Genomic DNA, 21124 nt, shown 5'->3' with positions numbered 1-21124 from the left:
CACTTATGTCTTAAGAAACAGGACCCATGCACCTCTTTGGATTATGTTGTAGGACAATGCATGCCTTGGTGGTGAATGTTCTGTGGTGACATATATTTGAGGAGTTGTGACCTATGCCTCTGAATTTACACAGGATGCTATAAACCATTGTTAACTCAATTTTATACACACACACATGATTCTGATGAGAATAAAAGTCTCAATAAAAATATATTCATATTCATATAAAATGCTGAAGATTCTTTTACACACTACTTACTGAAGGGATATTTACTGTAATATTTCAAGGTATTCTGGTGTAGGTTCTCTTTAACTGTTTCACTTTCAAATTCTTGATATAAACTCCTGACTTCACTTATTTATACCTGTCAGTTTGATCCTAGAGAAAAGTATTTACTATCCTCCTGAAAAAAAAACTGGGGAAATAAATCACTGCCACTAAACATGGCTGTCATGTGATTCAAATGCTTTCAACTATGTGAAAAGCTTAGAAAAGTGCCTGATACACAATCACAATTCAATAAATGTTGGCTATTATATTTCATAAAACAGGGACATAGAAGATAAAGGCAGTTATCTCTTGAAGATGCACTCAAAAGCAAATGCATTTTGATAAAAATCATTAAGGTTGTTATTTTAAGATTTGATCTGTGAGAAAACCAGATGTGATTTGAATAAAGTATATATGTAACCCTTGCTTGTTCCTTTGCATATAATCTCAATATGCCACAGATATTATCTCTGCCTCGCACAATTTGTCCTCCTACATCCTCACACTGAGCACCAGACAAAATATGCTTCAGTGACTACTGATGCTCACCAAAAATGGGGTTTATTTCTGTTTATTTTTGAAATACTCTACTTTTCAAGTATATTAACTACAAGAAAAATAAGTAGAAAAGAAAGGTGATTGAAAAATAAGTTTTCAATCATTTATAAGTGAGAAGAGTAGAATTCATTCTTTGGAAAATTAAAAAGCAACCAAAACATTGTGCTTTAAAGTAATCAGAGTTAATTCACTTGAAAATGTCATATATGATTGAAAAAATCATAAAAACTTGGCTTTAAAGATAAATTTGATAATGATACTTCTATATTCTACAATATCTAACATTTGGAAGACTGGCTTAAGTAAATTTCTAGCCATCCATTGGAATGAAAATTATATAAAACAAATATCCTTACAAACAATATATTATTTAAACTTAGAGACAATTTATAAACTATTTTCTTAAATAATAATAAAATTAATTAAAATTAGTATGTACAAAATTCATTAAAGAATATGATTGTGGAATATAACCTCTGCTATTTCAGTAGTTTCTTTTTCTGTCACTCTTCAAAATAATAAGATAGTAATTTATAACTCTGTTAGCTGTATTGATTATATTTCTTGAAACATTAGAGTGCTATTTTTCCCAAAGTATGAGCTGTGAACTAACTTTGCAGTCACATAGTACTAGGTGCCTGACTGGCATGTGATTTTCTTTCAAAACATGCTTGTTTTACATGTAATTTAGTCATATTGTTTGCATAGCAAACTGCACTATGTACATATTTTTCCCTTTTTATTGTTTACAAAATGTTTAAAATCCATCCAATTCACTTTAAACTCTACTTAAACTATAGCTCATTGTCTCAAATTCTTTCTTTATTTGAGTTTTATGTTACAAGAGCTTCTGTAGCAATTTAACACTTATAAAACAGAAAGACTTTGTACTTGTAGGAAACTGACAACCCATTGCTGAAAATTATGTTCCATCTGTCACTTCAACAAATTTCAAGTGTTTCTCTTTTTCAATATTTTAATGCTATATAATTTAATTTAGCATGATTTCTGTAGATGACTCTTGAATCTTCAGCAACCAAAATCTGCTCCAAAAATAACAAGTAAAATAACTTAGTCATTTTTCTTTTAATTTTGAATACCTTTATTCACTAGATGTTCCTTTACCCTCTTGAAATTAAATTTGTAACCATTAAAAAAAAAAAAAAAGACCGACAATTATTTGAAGGACTATGGATTTGGAAGCAGGAGACAAATTCAGTTCTGACTCTGCCTTGATAGCTCTATATTTAGGAAAAAGTCTGTACATTTTTTCCCCTTCATTTATAAAATCAAGTTTGGGATAATCTCATCTTATTTTTTCAGCCACTGTTTATTGACCTCCACCCACATGCCGTTAAATAGTTTGGGATCTTCAAACGGTAACAAATGAAGCAAAATAATTGTTCTCTATCCTTAAATAAATCTATGGAATAATGAAACCAAATTCAATGAGTTCATGATTTGGAAGTGACTAAACAAGCCAGATCCAAATTTTGTCTAGAAAAAAAGAAATTTATTTTATGCAGATAATGGCAACAAAGAATGTGAGTTTCTCCACAGTGTGTCTCAGTTTCAGGGCAAAGTATCTTTAAGAAAAAGAGAACAGAAGGAAAATAAAGGAGCCCTGGGTGACTGGATGTGGCAGGTGCACCTGCAATTCATCTGAGCATGCTCACATGGGGTTCATGCACCCATGTATGCTGCAAGTTCAGAGAACAGTGGCTCAACATCCTAGGTAGGTGGATTTTTTTTTTTATTATAATGAAATTTGTGTGAATTTGGGCTAACTAACAAAAGGACTATGTGTGCTCCATTTTCTTTACACACTGGGTGCTTAAACTGGTTAGGGATGTTTGGAATCTGGTTATATAGACAGACTGAAGAATATCCTTTCTTAAGCATTTTACATGCTGAGTAAATCAAAGCTAGGGAGAGGGAGGGGCTTTAGTCAGAGATAGTATCTTCTTTGAGTAAACAAGGTGAGGACTTGAACTCACTTGAACTCAATTTATAACTATATGTTTTCTATTTTTAATTCTACTTATTTAATTCCCCCCAAACTGTTAATATATAATTTGCCCTATTTTCTGATATTAAATAATTTATAATAATCCAACATTGTGTATCCTTTTGCAACTATATGGAATGCAGGAAACCAGAACTTACAAGCACAATTATAAAGAAAGTTAAAAATAGTACAATTTTTAATTTAAAATATGAAAAATTATTAAAATATTGACTGTTATGCTCCAAATGAGAATAGAAGTTGACTTTTTTTTTTAAAGCCAGGAAAATTTACATAGAAACCAAACAGCACATTTCCTGTTTTGTTTTGTAGACTAGAATGAGGTCATTTGTTCACTTTTAAGTGGAAGGGAATAAAGAAATTGAGTATCTGGCAAAAGAAATGCGATTTAACATGACAGACTCAGAATAAGTTGTGATTTATCCCTTCAAATTGAATATTGAACCACTGTTCTATGCAAAAAGGAATGAATAGAATGGTTTCTTAGTACAAAATTCATATGTCACTAACAATAGTATTGGTTTTATATTAAATACAGAGTTAAGAGTAGTTACTTTCATAATGTTCTATTCACACCTAAGCAGCTGCAAAAAGCTGCATGAGTCAAGCTCTATTACTTCACTGAAATAACATCCTTGAAATTGGCAATATTTTTACATCCTTGTCTCTTATTCTATCCCTTCTCACTAACATCACTTTAGTAACCCATTACGCATCACGTCTAGAACACCATTAGGTTTAACCATATGAAAGTACCAATATTTAAATATTTCTCATCCTCAGAAACAACAATTTAAAATCATTCAGTCTAAAAAGAACCCTTTAATACTTCACTCTGCCCTCAACTCCTAGCTTCTCTGTTCAATCTACCTATTGCACTGCTGCTAAATTAAAATTCTCTAGTGAAGTTTTCATCCTGTCAATCTATAAGAAAGCTTTGAGAGTAACCAGCTATCCACTGATTTTTTTTAAATTCCTCTAATGTGGAAAAAGATTCTCTGTAATTTAGTTTGTAATATATCTCAAAACTGTTGTTATTATAATTAATGCTCCTTTTTCTTTGGGCAGGCCAGGGTTATTGATACCTAGATCTTGTTTTTCCTCTGACTAGTGGATTCTTGGCTTTTGCAGATCTTAAGGACCCAATTCAAAGGAGGACATTTTCTATGCATGGTTTTGGGTTGACACTGTCTTTGCCCATGCAACAGATTTCAATCATGTCTGTGTTTCCTTCCTCCCACTGACTTAACAAATGTCTTCAACAAACTCACCACTTTTTTTAATTAATAGAGGCCATTTTTGTGGTTTTTTCATTGAGGAATACAAACCATAAATTAGAGATTTTTGTCATCTGATAAAAGAGACCTATAGGTAATTTCATACCATGCCTTTTATTCTAAAATGTTAATTAGACAATTTAGGAGTAGTCTAGGTATTTAATGATAGTTGAGAACATGGATTCAAATCAGACTGATGGATTTTGAATCATGAATTAATCACTTTTTAGCTGTATGCCCTGAACCATACTGTCAATGCGTCAATTTCTTCAATTTTTTAAGGAGGATGATAATATAATTTGCTTTCCAGAGCTGTCGTAAGGAGTATGTAACAGACTTGAAGTTTTTCAAAGAGAATTTGAACAATTTTATGTACCAAATGACAAATAAGTGTTTTTTAAAAAAAAAAAAAATCACTGCACAGAATGAAAGCATTGTTTCATTACCTCTTTGGGTATTGCCACACTGATCTATGCATATGAGTTTTGTTTTTTTTTTTTTTGATGAAACATTGGTTTACAACATTCTATATGATTCAGAAGCAGAGTTTCACATCTCTTCAGATAGATATTACCACCTCATACCCACTACCAAGGCATCCATAACTCTTAAGCCTACAAAGAAGTGAAGATAATTATTATAATTATTCAGCCCTGAAATTCTTCATACTTAGTCTACATCATTAATGCTAAATCACATTAGTTGCAGATTGTCAAGTGTAAACAAAAGTTGTGATAAAATCTAAGCAATATGAACAAAAATCCCAGAGAATGACAGAGAATGATCTGTCCTTTCTTGAAAGTGGGGTGTTAAAGTCCCTAATCATAAATATGTTTTTACAATGTCTGTTTTCAAATATTATGATGTTCCTTTGTTTGGCAAGTACACAATGATGAATGTTGTATCTCCCGGATGTATCTTTTCTTAATCATTTTATGATGTCCATCCTGACTTTGTTACTTTTTTGGATAGAAATCTCTGATTTCCTCTGAAAATGAAGTAATCAATAACTAGATGTTTTATGAAGGAATGAAGATGTTACATTCATTGCAAACTAAAGCATTCTTAAAACTTCAAGTGAATGTGATTTAAACTATAAGAATTCTAGTTGCTACTTTATTTTAAGGAAGAAGGACATAAAATTTGTTAAAAAAAAAAAAAAAACTCTTTTGGAGTTAATTGTATACAATTGACTGCAAGTTAATTTTTATGACCTACATACTTCAAATGCCAGGAATATAAAGAGAAAATGATGAAGTAGAAAAGTGTCTGATTGTTTTCCTTGAACTTGTAGCTGTAAACCAATCAAATAAATTATTTTGTTTTTTAGATTTATTTTTATAAGCACTGGGTACAGTCAGAAACACGGGAGGGTGAGAGAATTCACCAGAGCCAGAGCTGGGAGCAGAACAGGCAGACTGACGAAGCACACTGCTGAGGAGAGCAGTGGGTGGCAGGAGAGGTCTGCGCACCATGTGGGACCCTCGCCTGGTGGCCGGGATCGAACCAGCGCTGCTAAGGCTGTGGGAGCTTCACAGCCCAGCGCTCAACCACAGCGCTCAACCACTGCGAGGCCCTCAAATAAATTATTTTATATCCTGTGTTTCTCCAGCCCCTATGTCAATATACATCAGCACATGTGTACCATGTACTACAACTAGAAATAAAGCAGTTACTAGCAATCATGAATTCAATGTGTTAATTAATTGCCATGGATATATTGTCCTGTTTTTCTGCTGTGTTGTGATGAATATACTATTAATTTTAATAAAACTATTGCTAAACTTGAGTTTCCTGAATAAAGATATCCTTTAGGGCCTCCCCTGGTGGCTCAGGCGGTTGAGCACCGCGCTGTGAAGCGGTCCTCAGCCTCTGCAACGCTGGTTCGATCCCGGCCCACCGGCGAGGGTCCCATATGGTGCGGCGGACCTCTCCTGTCTCGCCTGCTGCTCCTCTCAGCAGTGTGTTTCATCATTCTGTCTATTCTGTTCCCTGCTCTGTTTCTGGTGAATCCTCTCACCCTCCCGTGCATCTGGCCTGTGCCCCGGTTCTTGTATAAAATAAATAAATAAAGATTTATTTTATACCCTTGTTCACTGCATCTTCCTTAGATGTTAGTATTATTCTTACATGATAGGATAACAAACTTATTTTAAAATTTTTCTAAAATATTTATGAAAAACTAACATATTCATTAAAAATGAAATTAATTAATGTTATATAATGATAAATATAATATAGCTTTATGCCCTTTAGACAAATTGCATTAGTAACGTGTTCATTTATTTACTGATATGTTATGCAAATGTAGCACTATAAGGTGTTTTTTTTTGTATAATTACCTTTAAGAGTATTAGTACAAAGTGAAAAAAATGCCAAAGCTTATGTTGGTATATCATAAATGTACTTAATATATGTACATGTTTAATAACTATATACATTTTCTTTAAGAATGCAGTTATATCCTTTTTTAAAGGCTGAGATAAAAATTAAATACTTAGACCAATAATTATTATAAATATAATTTTTTTTTTATTTTGAGAGGTAATTTAGAAATATTTCACTATCGTCATTCTGTTTTATTCCTTTGAAGACTCCAATAATAGCTACTAAATGGCTTTGTGTGCATCAGTTACACAGGTCAAAGAAGTTTGCGTCATTTTTTATGAAGTAAAAATGAATTTATTCTCCTCAGAATAACTAAAGGTAAATCATAGTGCTAAAGTACCAAGATAAGACACATGGTCACCTCTAATCTGTGATCTGCAATCAGTACAACGTATGTCTAGCCCAGGAATGTTGACAGGGAAGTTGAATCACACTAAAGATATTTTAACTTCTTATTTTTGGTAAGCGAGTCTCTCCTTTTTGCCTTTCAAACAACTACTTTTCTTCCCAAGGGTACCCATATACACCAATGGTTTTTGTGTGTATGCCTCTGAATTAAAAATATCTGAAGCCTGATGAATTACTCCTGATTCTTTTATCACTTGCATCTGTGAACACTGTCACAGTTGGAATTTATTTTATTTTTGTAGGTATTTTTGTTCCTTTGAATATTACCTTGCATGATGCTTTATATGCTCCAGAATCCTTTCTTTTCCTTAATCTGCATACTTTAAGGTTCTATAGTTCTATCTCTATGTATAACTACATGTTTCTATATCTACAGTTATAGACCCACAGTACATTTTTTTTTAAATTAGTTATGTTAAATAGTAATTAATGATCTAACCCTTAAACTTGGATTATTTTTGGTTATAAAAATATATGCATATTAGAGGTACCTTAAAATGATAAGCAAATTGTCATAAATGTATTCTATATCACTTATTCAGGAAGGATTGCTAGTATTTTTTGTAAATATGCTTTGATACCTTTTCTATGCATAATAAGTGTGCATGTTTAGTGCCATATGTATCAGCAATCTCTTAGTGCTCACTGACCAGTTGTCAGCAACATTTTATGGTGCATCAACTAAGAGAGGTATCACATACCAATTCTGGATATACTAATATATTCTATTATAGAGTTATCTTGAAGATTGAAGTTTTGAGTGGAGTCTGGAGCAAGAAACAACTCTATGGAGGTCCAGACTAAAGTACAAGCAGTTCTGTTCTTTGATTCTTGTGATTTCACAGATATGACTGAACTAAAAGCATCAGTATACATAAGGTATCATGCTTTCTGGTAAAATCCAACAGGTGAGTTCAGAACATGTACTAGTTATCAACTGATGTATAGGAGTTACGGCCCCTTTTTTTGACTTTAACCAATAATCCTTTGTTAGCTTGTAGCTTTTCCAGGTCAGGAATCTGGCCACGGAATTACTGGGTACTTATGTTTCAGAATTTCTCACAAAGCTCTTGCCAGGGATGCAGTATCATCTGAAAGCTAATGCCATGACTAATGGCATCATTCTATTTCTTAAGGGTTGCTGGACTGAGTATTTCAATTCCTAACCAGCTCTTAGCCAGAGACAAAACCACTCTGACACTTTGATCTCACCGCGGAGCAACAGTCAACATGGTAAATAATTTCCAACCAGAACAAGTGAGTGAGAGAGAGAGAGAGAGAGAGAGAGAGAAAAAAAAAAAGAATCTCTTTGCAACTCATTGTCAGAAATTGTATCCCACAAACTTTGATACAGTTTATTACACAGGTTCCCTATTTGTGCCAAAAGTAAGAATCCTATAAAATTATCCTTGAGCCAAATAGCTTAAAACAAAGAAGCGATTAGCATTGATTTATGTGGAAAAATTGTTGAGCAGTTTCTTATCCAAAACTTTAACCTATTGTAGGATAAGGTAAAAAGTATCAGGCTTTTCTGCCCACCCACCATTAGGATAGATGACAGAACCCTGCGGTCCTGAGTGCATGCCTGATGGCGGGCACCTGGAGTAGGGTGCGGGCATAGGTAGATGGGATTCACCTGGGCTAAGACTGGGTTTTTAAGGGTGGCGTCACAAGGATGCCAGCAGAAGCAGAGAGTCAGAACAAACAGAACGACCAGCAGAAGCAGAGAAACAGAGAACGCCGAAGAGCCCAGATAGAGTGAAGACTTGCTGGGGGCTGGGAGGCCTCCCAGCCTGCCGTGTACCTGGTAAATCCGAATAAAAGCCTGGAAAAAAACACTAAGGGCTCCAGGACTCTCTCCTCCTTTACCCCGTCTGCTTGGGTCATAGAAAACCTGCACTGTGCCCACTCCTGCCATGATACCTACCAAATCATACCAAATAACACATCAAACCTAAAATAATATTGGCATAGAGTAAAAGCAGTAATGAGTGATAAACACACAGCCTTTATAAAGTAGAAATAATGTATGTGCATTATTTCACTTACTGGAATCTGGAAGACAGGGTGCACACTGGAAAGCTGAGACGAGATGATGATGGTGAGGCTGAGTTTTCACAAGTTTGGGTTCGAGGAGGTTCAGGAGATGAAGATCAGGACAAAGAAGAGGTTCGTCTGCTAACATCTCATGGTGGTTGGAAGCCATCAGGGCAGGCGGCCCCATAAAGCTGACGCTTTTTTCTCTGTCCCAGTGGAGGTTTGCCCTGTGCTGTGGCCAATGTGGAAGACTTGAAATATGACAGCCTGGCACTGAAAATATCCTGCAAACCTAACTGTCCTTTCAAAATTAAAGGCATGCAGTCAATTTCTGCAGTCAGGGCAGCACTGTCCATCGCAGCAAAAAGCTCACTCAAATGCTTCATGTGCAGTTCCTGGGTGGCTTCATTTCCAGGTGTAAAGGCCGGACTGGCCACAGTGAAGGTTTTCTGATCCCATGCAGACCGGGTAAAGGAGGAGCCAGAGTCCTCAGTAGTTTTGCAAGTTTTTTATTTGGGGTTCACCAGGCATATGGCAGGCAGGGGTGCTGGCTGGGGGGCTGGGAGGCTGGCAGGCCTCCCAGCCCCCAGCAAGTCTTCACTCTATCTGGACTCTCTGGCGTTCGTTCTGCTGCTTCTCGGCTTCTGCTTCGGCTTCTCTTTCGGCTACGGCTTGGGCGTCTGCTGCTGCTGCTGCTGCTGCTGCTGCGTCCCCGTGATGCCGCCCTTAAAAGCACAGTCTTCGCTCAGCTGAATCCCATGCACCTATGCCCACACCCTACTCCAGGTGCCCGCCATCAGGCATGCATTCAGGACAAGGATCCATCTTCTATCCTGATGGCGGAAGGGCAGAAAAGCCTGACATTTTCTTTACCCTACACCAGGCCATTTGGTAACAGCCTTTGTAGGTTTTTTAAGAGTCGCCCAATACCTTAGGAGTCATCTTGCTAACAGCAGCACGGAATAAATTTGCGTAGAAGCACAGACGCCCACAAAGCTCAAAAATACGGCTGCCTGGGTCCTGAGAAATTGAACTAATTCTCCAGGAAGGGCCTGGTGTGGCCTAACGACCTGCCACAAGGCAAAGTGCGGGGCGGGTTTGCTGTTCGCCTTTTATGGTAAAGCAAAAATCCTGTTCGGGTTTCTTCCCGTTACTGAAAACTGGTACTAACAGTCTCCGGTAAAAGTTAATGATACCAAGTGAGCTTTCGAAATGTAACAGGGTGGTCCCCAGGCAAAGGGGGGGTTCCAGGTTCCTGCCCCACCCCAGGGAGGGGTTCCTGCCCCACCCAGTAGAGCACAGCAGGGAGGAGAAGATGCTGGCGATGGGGCGGGAGGGCAGGAAGCAGGATGGAGAGCAAGGAGGAGGCCTGGGGGAGGCACGTGGAGCAGAGACAAGCGAAGAAAGTGCTCTTGCTTCTTGGTCCTGGACTGGTTTCAACAGCCGTGAGTGTAGGGTAAGTAAAGTATCAGGCTTTCCCGCCCTCCCGCCATGGAATTAAAAGCATGCCTGATGGCGGACACCTGGCGTAAGGTGTGGGCATGCACAGGTGGGTACACCTGGGCTGAGACTGGGCCTGTGAGGGCGGAGTCACCAGCACCAAGAGAGCAGAGCAAAAGAAAACCAGGAGAAAAAACGACCGGAAGAGAACCAGCAGAGAAGAGGCCACAAGAGAAAGCCTGAGAGCCCAGAAAGAGGAAGATTCACGGGGCTAGGAGGCCTGCCAGTCTCCTGTCACCCCAACCCCTGTCTGCCGTGTACCCCGTAAACTGAATAAAAGCCTGAAAATGGCACCGAGGGCTCCAGGACTCCTCCTTCACGCATCCGCTCAATTCATAGAGAGCCAGCTCTGTGCTCTTCCTGCCACTACAGTGAGAGACCCGCAGAGTGGTGAACAATGGCAGCTTTTATCTTGATTTTGATTTTGCTCTTTTCTTCCCAGACTGGCTTTTTTCTTTTTTTTTAATTTATGCATACAAGAACTGGGGTACAAGCCAGAGCTGCGTGGGGTCAGAGGATTGACCAGAGACAGAGTGGGGAGCAGAACAGGCAGATCCACTGAAACACACTGCTGAGGGACACAGCGGGCAAGTCAGGAGAGGTCTGCTGCACCATGTGGGTAGCAACCTGGCCGGGGAACAAACTCATGCCGCAGTGGCTGCAGACAGCTTCATAGGTTGCGCCTTAACCCATTGCACCACCAGGGAGGCCCCAGACTGTCTGTTTCTGACCCCACCAGAAGGTGCTTTAGCCTTGTGGCAGGCTTTGGGGCCTTGCTTTGGGCCAATCCTGTTTGCTGGAGTTTTACCCACGAGGGGATGTGTAACTTTGGGTGCTTGATTTGAAAGCTGTATTTGTCTTTTCTGTATTGCACACTAATTGTATTAAAGTTCCTTTTTGGGAAGATCTTATATACTAGAGTATGTTTTGTCTTGATACGACAGATGGCAGAACCTATTTAGAGCATGCAGATTTCGGGGTTCTGAGGTGCCCCTCTCCCTGTCCTGTAACGGAAAGACAGGGCAATACCTGTAGGTAGCTCACAAGTTTTCGCCCGTACTCTAGGAGGTAGCACTACATGGTAGTGGTAGTGGGAATACTGGGAAACAAATCATTCATGGCCATCTCGAAAGCTGCCTACCATTTTGAAACAAGGTTATAGTGATATCTGCAGTAGACTCAGAAAAACCCTCTCTAAAATAAAATGCATATGGTATGCCAGAAGGTTCCTCATAGAATTTGATGAGATAATAATGGGGTATTAAGCATTCATGCATCTTGAGCAGCTATTAGAAATTAAATGTTATCTGATTTACTGTGGCAGAAGGTTGAGTGGGTACATTAAGGACTGGATCAAGCATGACCAGAGGTGATACCTTTGCCATTAATGCCATCTGAATATTAGGAGTAGCTTTCAGCAAAGCATTCTACACAACACTCTCTCCAACCAAAGGCCTTTCATTGAAAAGAAGATGTGAAAATTAGATTGTAGAAACCATATTTCTATTTTTTTTTTTTGTAACCGGTACATAGAAATAATCTGTAGGTTAACTGAAAAATTATCAGGCTTTTCCACCCTCCAGCTATTAGCATTAATGATGGATCCCTGTGGTCCTACATGCATCCCTGATGGTGGGTACCTGGAGTAGTGTGTGGGCATGCATAGGTGGGCACACCTGGGCTGAGACTGTCCTTATAAGGGAAGCATCATGGGGATGCCAGAAGAATGAGAGCAGAGCAGCAAAAGAGAAGCAGAGACCACAAGGGAACGCTAGAGAGCCCAGAAAAAGTGAAGACTCGCTCGGTTTCCTCCTGGCCACTCCACACCCCCACCTTGAAAAAAGCTCAATAGGGCCTCCCCGGTGGCGCAGCGGTTGAGCGCTGGGCTGCAAAGCTGCCCAGAGCCTCTGCAGTGCCGGTTCGATTCCCGGCCACCAGGCGAGGATCCCACCTGGCACGCAGACCTCTCCTGCCAGACCCGCTGCTCCCTTCAGCAGTGTCCTTCGTCAGTATCTCTGGTCTGTTCCCAGCTCTGGCTCTGGTGAATTTTCTCTCACCTTCCCACACTTCTGACTGTACCCAGTGCTTGTATAAATAAATAAATAAATCTTAAAACAAACAAACAAACAAAAAAATCTTAAAAAAAAGAAAGAAGCTCAATAAAAGCCCGAAAAAGCCACCGAAGCCTCCAGGATTCTCCTCTCCTGCTCAGATTAGAGATCCTGCTCTGTGTCTTCCCGCTGCTACATAATCACACTCAAATACTTTTAGTAATCTATTTTTTGTCTCTTATGCATAACTTTTATTTTTTCTTGTGATATTGGGAAAGAAGTAGTATTTGAATTATGTGATAAAATAAGTAGGTTAAATATCTTTGTCTTGTCTTCAGAATTTCTGTCAAATTTAGAATTTGACACAGTGGGCTTACTAAGTTAATTCAGGAATTTCTAGATCATCAGTCACAACATATTCTAAGTAAACTCAACATATTTTTAGTGTCATTCAAAAATTATGTTACTCTAAAAATTCAGCTTGATCATGCAGTATTTAAAATACTTCTCTAGGGCCTCCCTGGTGGCACAAGGGGTTAAGACGCAACCTATGAAGCTATCTGCAGCCACTGCAACAACAGTTTGATACTGGCCAGGTAGCTACCCACATGGTGCAGTGGACCTCTCCTGCCTTAACTGCTGCTCCCCTCAGCAGTGTATTTCAATCAGTCTGACTGTTCTGTTCCCTACTCTGGTGAATCCCATCACCCCCACTCCTCTGGCCTGTACCCCATTTCTTGTATGCATAAATAAATAAATCTTAAAAAATAAAAAATAAAATACTTCTCTACACTATACCCTAATATAATAGAAAACTAATATAAAACCACATATTTTTAAAGAAAACTAGATAACAGAGAACTGAGGAAATATAAAAATTTAAATAAATCAAAAACTGAATAGAATATATATATTTTAGCTTGTTTTATTCCAAAGAAACTGTAAATGTTACCAATAACTAAATTTATCTCAACTATCGGTATCATTTTATTTTGCTGTGGGTGACAAATATGTACAAATTTTAGATAGTTCAAATATTCTTTCATGTTTGACAACTGATTCTTTTGTACAGTTAAATAAGTGATTATACCTCATATTTTCAACTTCGGTGCATGCATCCATCTAATCTCTTCACTTCATATGCATTTAAAATGATAAGACGTATTAATTATTTTTTTATTATTTATTTATTCATTTATTTATTTATACAAGCAGTGGGTACAGTCAGAAGCGCGGGAGGGTGAGAGAATTCACCAGAGTCAGAGCGGAGAGCAGAACAGGCAGACCAACAAAACACACTGCTGAGGGGAGCAGCGGGCGGCAGGAGAGGTCTGGGCGTCATGCGGGACCCTCCTCCAGTGGCCGGGGAGCAGCCGGGGATCGAACCAGCGCTGCAGAGGTTGCGGGCAGCTTCACAACCCAGCGCTCAACCGCTGCGCCACCGGGGAGGCCCCGTATTAATTATTTTTAATACAGTAAACTATATCCAATAAAATAGGGCAAGTTGCGTGGTTACCTACCAATGGACAATTCATTTCAGCTGGTAATACTTAGTGTTAAAGGAGTAAATAAAAGCCATTACTATATATTCTTTTACATTCAAATGGTCTCTTGGATATAAGATAACTAACAGCTTAGAGATTATAAAATGAAACAAAGCAGAATCTGTGGGTTACACTTAAGTCTGTTTGATTATGTTGCTTCAGGCTCAAGTTCATAAATAAATAGCTACTGACTGTACTTAATAAAAAGGATTCTAGTTTTACCTATTTGATAAATCCTTTAAATTTTCATAATTGATGAATAAATATATCCACACAAAGTTTCAACCATCACTTACTTGATATGAAAATATAAAAGCTTCCATGGATTTACTAAAAAAAAAAAATTAACATTAATAGATGAATGTTTTGTAAAAAGAAAAAAAAATACCTGAAGAAATGATTCTATGAGCCTGTAATTAAAAGCTAAAATTAAACACACACACACACACACACACACACACAATTTGCATGTAGGTTTTATATTGGATGTATTGTAAGAAAATGGAAAATGAGATTTTTTAATTGAAATAATATCAGTTTAAAACATTATACATTAGTTTCAGCTATACAGACATATAAGATCTGTATATACTCACCATTAAAAGTCTGATTTCAATAAGTATCACAGTCAGACAATATTGTACCATGTGTCTATTTAGCTAAGATCAAAATTCTGTGACAATTAAGTCACTTTTCATATTCAATAAGATTTTCAGTGACGTAGTCAGGAAATACAAAATAAATGAAATTGAATATCTTGACAGTAATACCAGTTTTACATCATATAGTCTTAAGTAAATGGTCATAGCAAAGTCTAAAATCCCAAAAACATAAATTCTAAATAGACACACCATCAAAAATAGTATGAGTGAGAGAATGAGTTAGTTAATATAATAATGAATTAAAATTTCAAAATATTAACTCAAAGTACTTATTATTTCTAAAATTATTATTGTATTAATTCAAGAGTTTATGTTAAAATAAGAAATGTTTAGGCTTTATTTTAATGTTGTTAGCAAATTCTAAGAAAGAGTTTAAAGTGAGTAATAAATGAGTTAAAATTTTAAGTAATGATTTATTAAAATATGTATAATTTAGTGAATGGATCACTTCAACTGAGTTTTATTATAATATTTAACATCTGTATAATTTATTTTAGCTTATATTCCAATTATTAGCAATTTGTTTTTCAACTGATTAAATGTTATGCAAATATATTTCATTTCCATGTTTTAATTTAACAAGAACATCTTCATTAATGATTTATTTAGTACTTCCACATAAAATCAATAACTTTAGAAATATTAATTAAATGAAAGAAGCTAAGTTATATATAATTAAGAGCAAACCCATCATTTATAATTACTGAAAATCAGTGAATGATTTACATATATCATTTTTGAATGACTTTAGAAGAATGTTATTAAAATAAGATAAAATAACAAATCTGCCAAATTTCTAAAATAACTTTACGAGGCCTCCCTGGTGGCACAGGGGTTAAAGTCAGCATTATCAAGCTATCACCAGCCACTGCAGCATGAGTTCTATGCCCAGCCAGGAAGCTAAACCACATGGCTCAGCATACATCTCCTGTCTTGCCTGCTGCTCCCCTCAGCAGTGTATTTTAGTGGATCTGCCTGTTCTGCTCCCCACTCTGTCTCTGGTGAATTCTCTCCCCACACCTCTGGCCTGCACCCCAGTTTTTGTATGCATAAATAAATCTTAAAAAAATAAAATAACTTTACCTTCAAAATCAGCATTTGAGCCTATTCAACCTATTTTGGGGACTTACCCTCACCAAACAGCTTATAGGAGATCAAAATTTGCTCCTAAATAGTAATGGTTTACTCCTTTCTCTTAATTAGGTTCTAAGAGTATTGCCAATAACAAAGTTCTGTTTTAGGAAACTGAATCTGTGAATCCTTGTAAACTGCTTCCGCAATAATGCAGGGATCAAATTCCAATTTTATATGCAAGCACCTGGTTTCATTTCCTACTCCCTCTAAAGTTCACTCTAGTTTTCTGCCACAAATCATGTGCATGATATTTGTTCCTGGAGGTCACCACACTATGCCAAGACTTTCTGCTCATCACTTATGCTCCAGACTCTAACCTTTTCTGATCCCATTTCTCGCTTCACACTACCTCTATGACTTGGTTCTCCATCATTTGTCGCCTGATATATAACATAATGACCTTGTTATTGTTCTTCTTAATAATACTCTTGGTCCCGATTTTTAAGACATACAGTTTGTAAAATTTTTCTGCTCTGCCTACCCCACTTCCCAATTTAACTTATTCAGAGTCATTGCTACGAGGAGCTACATAATTTGCCCCATCTAGTTTTAACCTTTTCACACTTTCATTCAATCTGCTCTACTCTGATGTGTCTTATCATTTCTTAAATTTTCCAGGAATTTTGTAGAGGTCCTTTCATTTTTCTGAACTTGAAATTTTGAGCCTTGAGGGTTCTCTGTTCACTGACACCAGGCTTTTACTTCAAAACCAATGAGAGTCTCTTGACAATTATTTTAAAAATAATTTGCTTCTTTTCCACTTCACCCCCCACATTTAATTTTTTTTTCAGTGTAACACACGGTGTCTTCGACATAACATGTGTGATTGTCCCCTTTATGTCTAGCAATTGCTTTTCATGATGCCATACTATCCTTAACTTGACAGTAAGCTCCAGGAAAAGAGAACTCTGTGTGTGTGTGTGTGTGTGTGTGTATAGTTTTAATACTGTATTCCAGGTACTTTTATAGTAGCTAATAAACACTTAATAAATCTATTGGTGCTGATGGATCAAAGTTAGACCTCTTTAATAGCAATAAGATTGATAGAAGACTTTTTATATTTCTTAAAAACAAAACAAGGGCCTCCTCGATGGCGCAGCGGTTGAGCACGGGGTTGCAAAGCTGCCTGCAGCCTCTGCAGCACCGGTTCGATCCCCAGACGCCAGGCGAGGGTCCCAAATGGTGCGCAGACCCCTCCTGCCACCCGCTGCTCCCTCAGCAGTGTACTTCGTCGGTCTGCCTGTTCTGTTTCCCACACTGGCTCTGGTGAATTCTCTCACCCTCCCGCGCTTCTGACTGTACCCAGTGCTCGTAAAAATAAATAAATAAAAATCTTAAAAAAAAAAAAAAAAAACTTGGTAGTGAGATAAACAGGTGTCTTCTCCAGATACCTTAATACTTGAACACAATTAAGAATTCAACTGAATAGCATTAATCCAAGGGCAGGAAAAGTGTATAAATCCAAAGAATAAAATTCTCCTTATGTACTTCCCATCTGTTTTTATATGTGATTTTTTCCATTTTCTATAATTCCTATTTTTTAAAACCGTATGTATGACAATATAGAAAATATTTTGTGTATTAAAAAAAAAACACTCTCATAGCACTTGAGAATGAAGATGGTTTCAGAAAAGCAGCTTGCCTTCATCTAGCTCACATCTATCTGAATATAAGAATGGTAATATGTTCAATTTAAGTCTCCTACTACAAAAATACTACTTCTGCTTCCACTTCCATATGTAATGTGATAAATAGCTGTGTCTGGCATGACAGGATTTTTAAATGATGAAAATAGCCATAGTAACAGAACTCAGAAATTCAATTACAGACTCTTTTTAAAGTCAAAACTAAAGTAAGTTTACTAAATGGGTTTCTCTCAGCAACATCATACATCATTAGTGAGACGAGAAGAAAAATACTTATTTTTGACTTAGGGTGCTGAGTCATTTGTGTTTATTGTTCTTAATTAATATAGATATTTCATGAGAACTCGATATATTCACATTGATGAAATGAAATACACAACAACAATATTAATGTCTGCTAGTCAAATCTTATACATACTTTTTAGCTGGAAATATAGAAATGATTAAATATTAAACAAAGTAACACATTTGATTTTGTTTCAGTGAATTATAGTTAAAAGGCTGATAAGTATATAGGCCAATAAGTATATAGTATGAGATATGTAGACTTTGAATACATAGTTTTAAACTAAAATGTATGTAGCCATATAATCGAATTGGACCCATTCATGAAAAATAATCATAATTAGGCATGCATTTGACATAGCTAACAATTAATTCCTGTAAGTAAAAATATTTCATTCCAAACTGCTATAAACTATATTTCAGTAATTCTTTGTAAAACATCCATTTTTCTTTAACCCCAATATACATTATAAAACAGTTTCTTTATGTAAAATAATTGTGTGTAACTCCAAGAAAGAGGTAGGGAATATCCCGTGACATATGATGGACATGATATTTATTGAATGGTATATCACTCTTAATATCATTCATTTGTTGATTTGTTGCTATTATGGAGGCACTGTTAGACCTCTATCAACATATACTGAAGTCAACATTTAGATAAGGTAAACTGCCAATTTCTCACCATATAGAGATAACAGTGGATTTTAAGGGTAATTGTTGCTGACTGGAGGTCAAACCATAACTACATAGCAACATTACAACTGTCAGATGTTGATAACAAAGTAGAGCAAATTAGAAAATAATAAAATTGGAGAAAGAAAGGGAATTAAGGATTAGACAGTAATACAAACATTCTTAGAAAAATGGTTCTTACTAGAACTGAAATTTAGTCTTCACAATATATAAGGTAACAACACATTGTCACTGATTGTAATTATTTAGATGGCTTGTAAATAAAGGTATTAGGGACAGAATAGAATTTCAAATAGAGGGCAGACCTCTTACTTCACAGCTACTGAAACTGAAGCTTAAAAGTAAATTTCTGGAGTTTCCATGGTGGCCTAGGGGTTAAGTCCCAGCACTATCACCACTATGGCCTGAGTTTGATCCCTAGCAAGCCTGTTAACCCACATATGGCACAGTAGACCTCTCCTGTCTCACCCACCGCTCCCCTCAACAGTGTATTTCAGATCTGTCTGTTCTGCTCCCAACTCTGGTGAGTCCTCTCAACCCCCAGCACCTCTGGCCTACATTCCAGATCTTCCACACAAAAATAAAGGGAAAAAAAGTAAATTTCTGAAAATCATATTAATTATAGGGAATCATTTATTATTTACATAACATTTATTCTGTACTGTTGTAGAATAGATTGTAAGATAAAACTTTTCTGTGGATTTTATCTAATCTACCAATTTCATGTGAAAGTGCATAAAACTAGACTATAATATTAATATTATATACACACATTTCTATTAAGATATTTAAATGGTGTACTCACATCATCATATGTTTCATCAATATCACATATTCATCCTAATGTAATATCTTAATTGTTACTTTAAAAGTATATTTTTTTAAATTTAGTATAAAAATCGTTTTTAAGTTTTTCTATATAAATGTAAAAAATGATTTAAATACCAATCTGGTAATATCAGAATTACCAAAAACAGGTAAATAACATCCTCTTAAGATTTGTTTATATCTATTGTATATCTTACAGTAATTATTTGTATATTGGACTCATAGTTAATCAATTCATTGTTAACAGATATGCAGAATATTTTCTGTTTTATCTCTCCGATCTCTACTAAGCATAGCATACTACTAAATTTACAAGAATATGATATCTTCAAGAAAAAAAATTGAAACCTTGGGCTACTCAATCTTTAGAAAACAGCACTACAAAAGTTCTGACGAGAATGGAAGGAAGGAACAACAAAAACAAACAAACAAACAAAAAATACTAATGAAGATGAAAGCTGAGAAGTAAAAGAAAAAGGGACTAATAGACATACAGCAATATTGTTGGCGTGCAGACATAGAATCTTAAAAGTTTTTGACCCTAATTCTCAGCTATTCTTAAATTAAAAGAATTTTATTTTCTTTATCAGTAACATGAATTAATTTGACGAGTTGACCTCAAAGCACTCTTCTAACTTGTATTTCTTATGCTTCCAGGAATTGAGGTCAATGACTATTAATTACTATTATAATAGAAAGAAACATTAAATGATGACAAATATCAGAGAATACTTTGGCACTGTTCCTGTGAATAAAGTGCATATTCATTTCCAGTGGGGCACTGAATAGTATCAACCCAAAAAAAACCTTGAGAGATGATGACATTGACCTGTAGCTCATTATTTAATGCCTGGAAATATCATTCCATTTGTGAATGCCCTGTGCCCCCAATCAATTATACATACATTAGCTAAGGACCACAGTTTTCTTATAGTTTGGTTTGCAATCAAAGTGTGTATTGATTAATTAATTACATACACATTTTTATCATTAATTTGACTTTCTCAATGGATATAGATTATATATATAAATATATATGGATATTAAGAAAGAGTCAAGCTAATGACTAATGAGAGAAAATGATCTTATGTTGGAAAAACTGGGACATATTAGAGCTGCTATAAAAGGTACTAAGGAAAATTATTTCATTTAAACTTCAAAGCACACTACAGGATGGATTTTTTACCCCAATTAACATGAGAAAAATGCTACCACTGCTGAAGCTTAATTAATTGAATCAAAGTCCATTTTTTCTCACTAAAACAGGGCATATTATTTGTAATCTAATTCATGATAATAGCACACACTTTTATTTCTACTCCATTTGGATCACTGTGACTGAAGTTCTCTAATCTTTACATAAACAGTTGCATGTAATCTATTCACTACCACAAACTCAGCAAAACAGCTAAAGGAGTCATTACTGTCAATTCAAAATGGATAAAAGACTTGGATATAAGACTTGAAATCATAAAATACAATACATAGAAGACCTTGGCAAAATGTTCCATTATATTGACTGCAGAGATGTCTTTGGGTACCCAATTCCAACAGCAAAAGAAACAGAAGCGATAATAAACAAATGGGACTACATTAAACTAAAAAGCTCTGCACAATGAAACAAAGTGTCAGTAAAATGATAAAGCACCTGACCAAATAGGAGAAAATATTTGCACTTTATACATCTGATATGCAGTAAATATACAAGATCTACAAAGAACTCTGATTGGCTTAGCAAAAAGAAGATGAAATAATCATATCAAGAATGCTAAAAATATAGAGGATCAACTGGCAATAATACAATTGCTCATCA

This window comes from Talpa occidentalis, unplaced genomic scaffold, assembly GCF_014898055.3.
Source record: "Talpa occidentalis isolate TD23 unplaced genomic scaffold, MPIMG_talOcc4v2.1 talOcc4.5, whole genome shotgun sequence".
Classification (NCBI taxonomy): domain Eukaryota; kingdom Metazoa; phylum Chordata; class Mammalia; order Eulipotyphla; family Talpidae; genus Talpa; species Talpa occidentalis.
The sequence above is the reverse complement of the archived record's forward strand: the minus strand, read 5'-3'. Positions refer to the sequence as shown.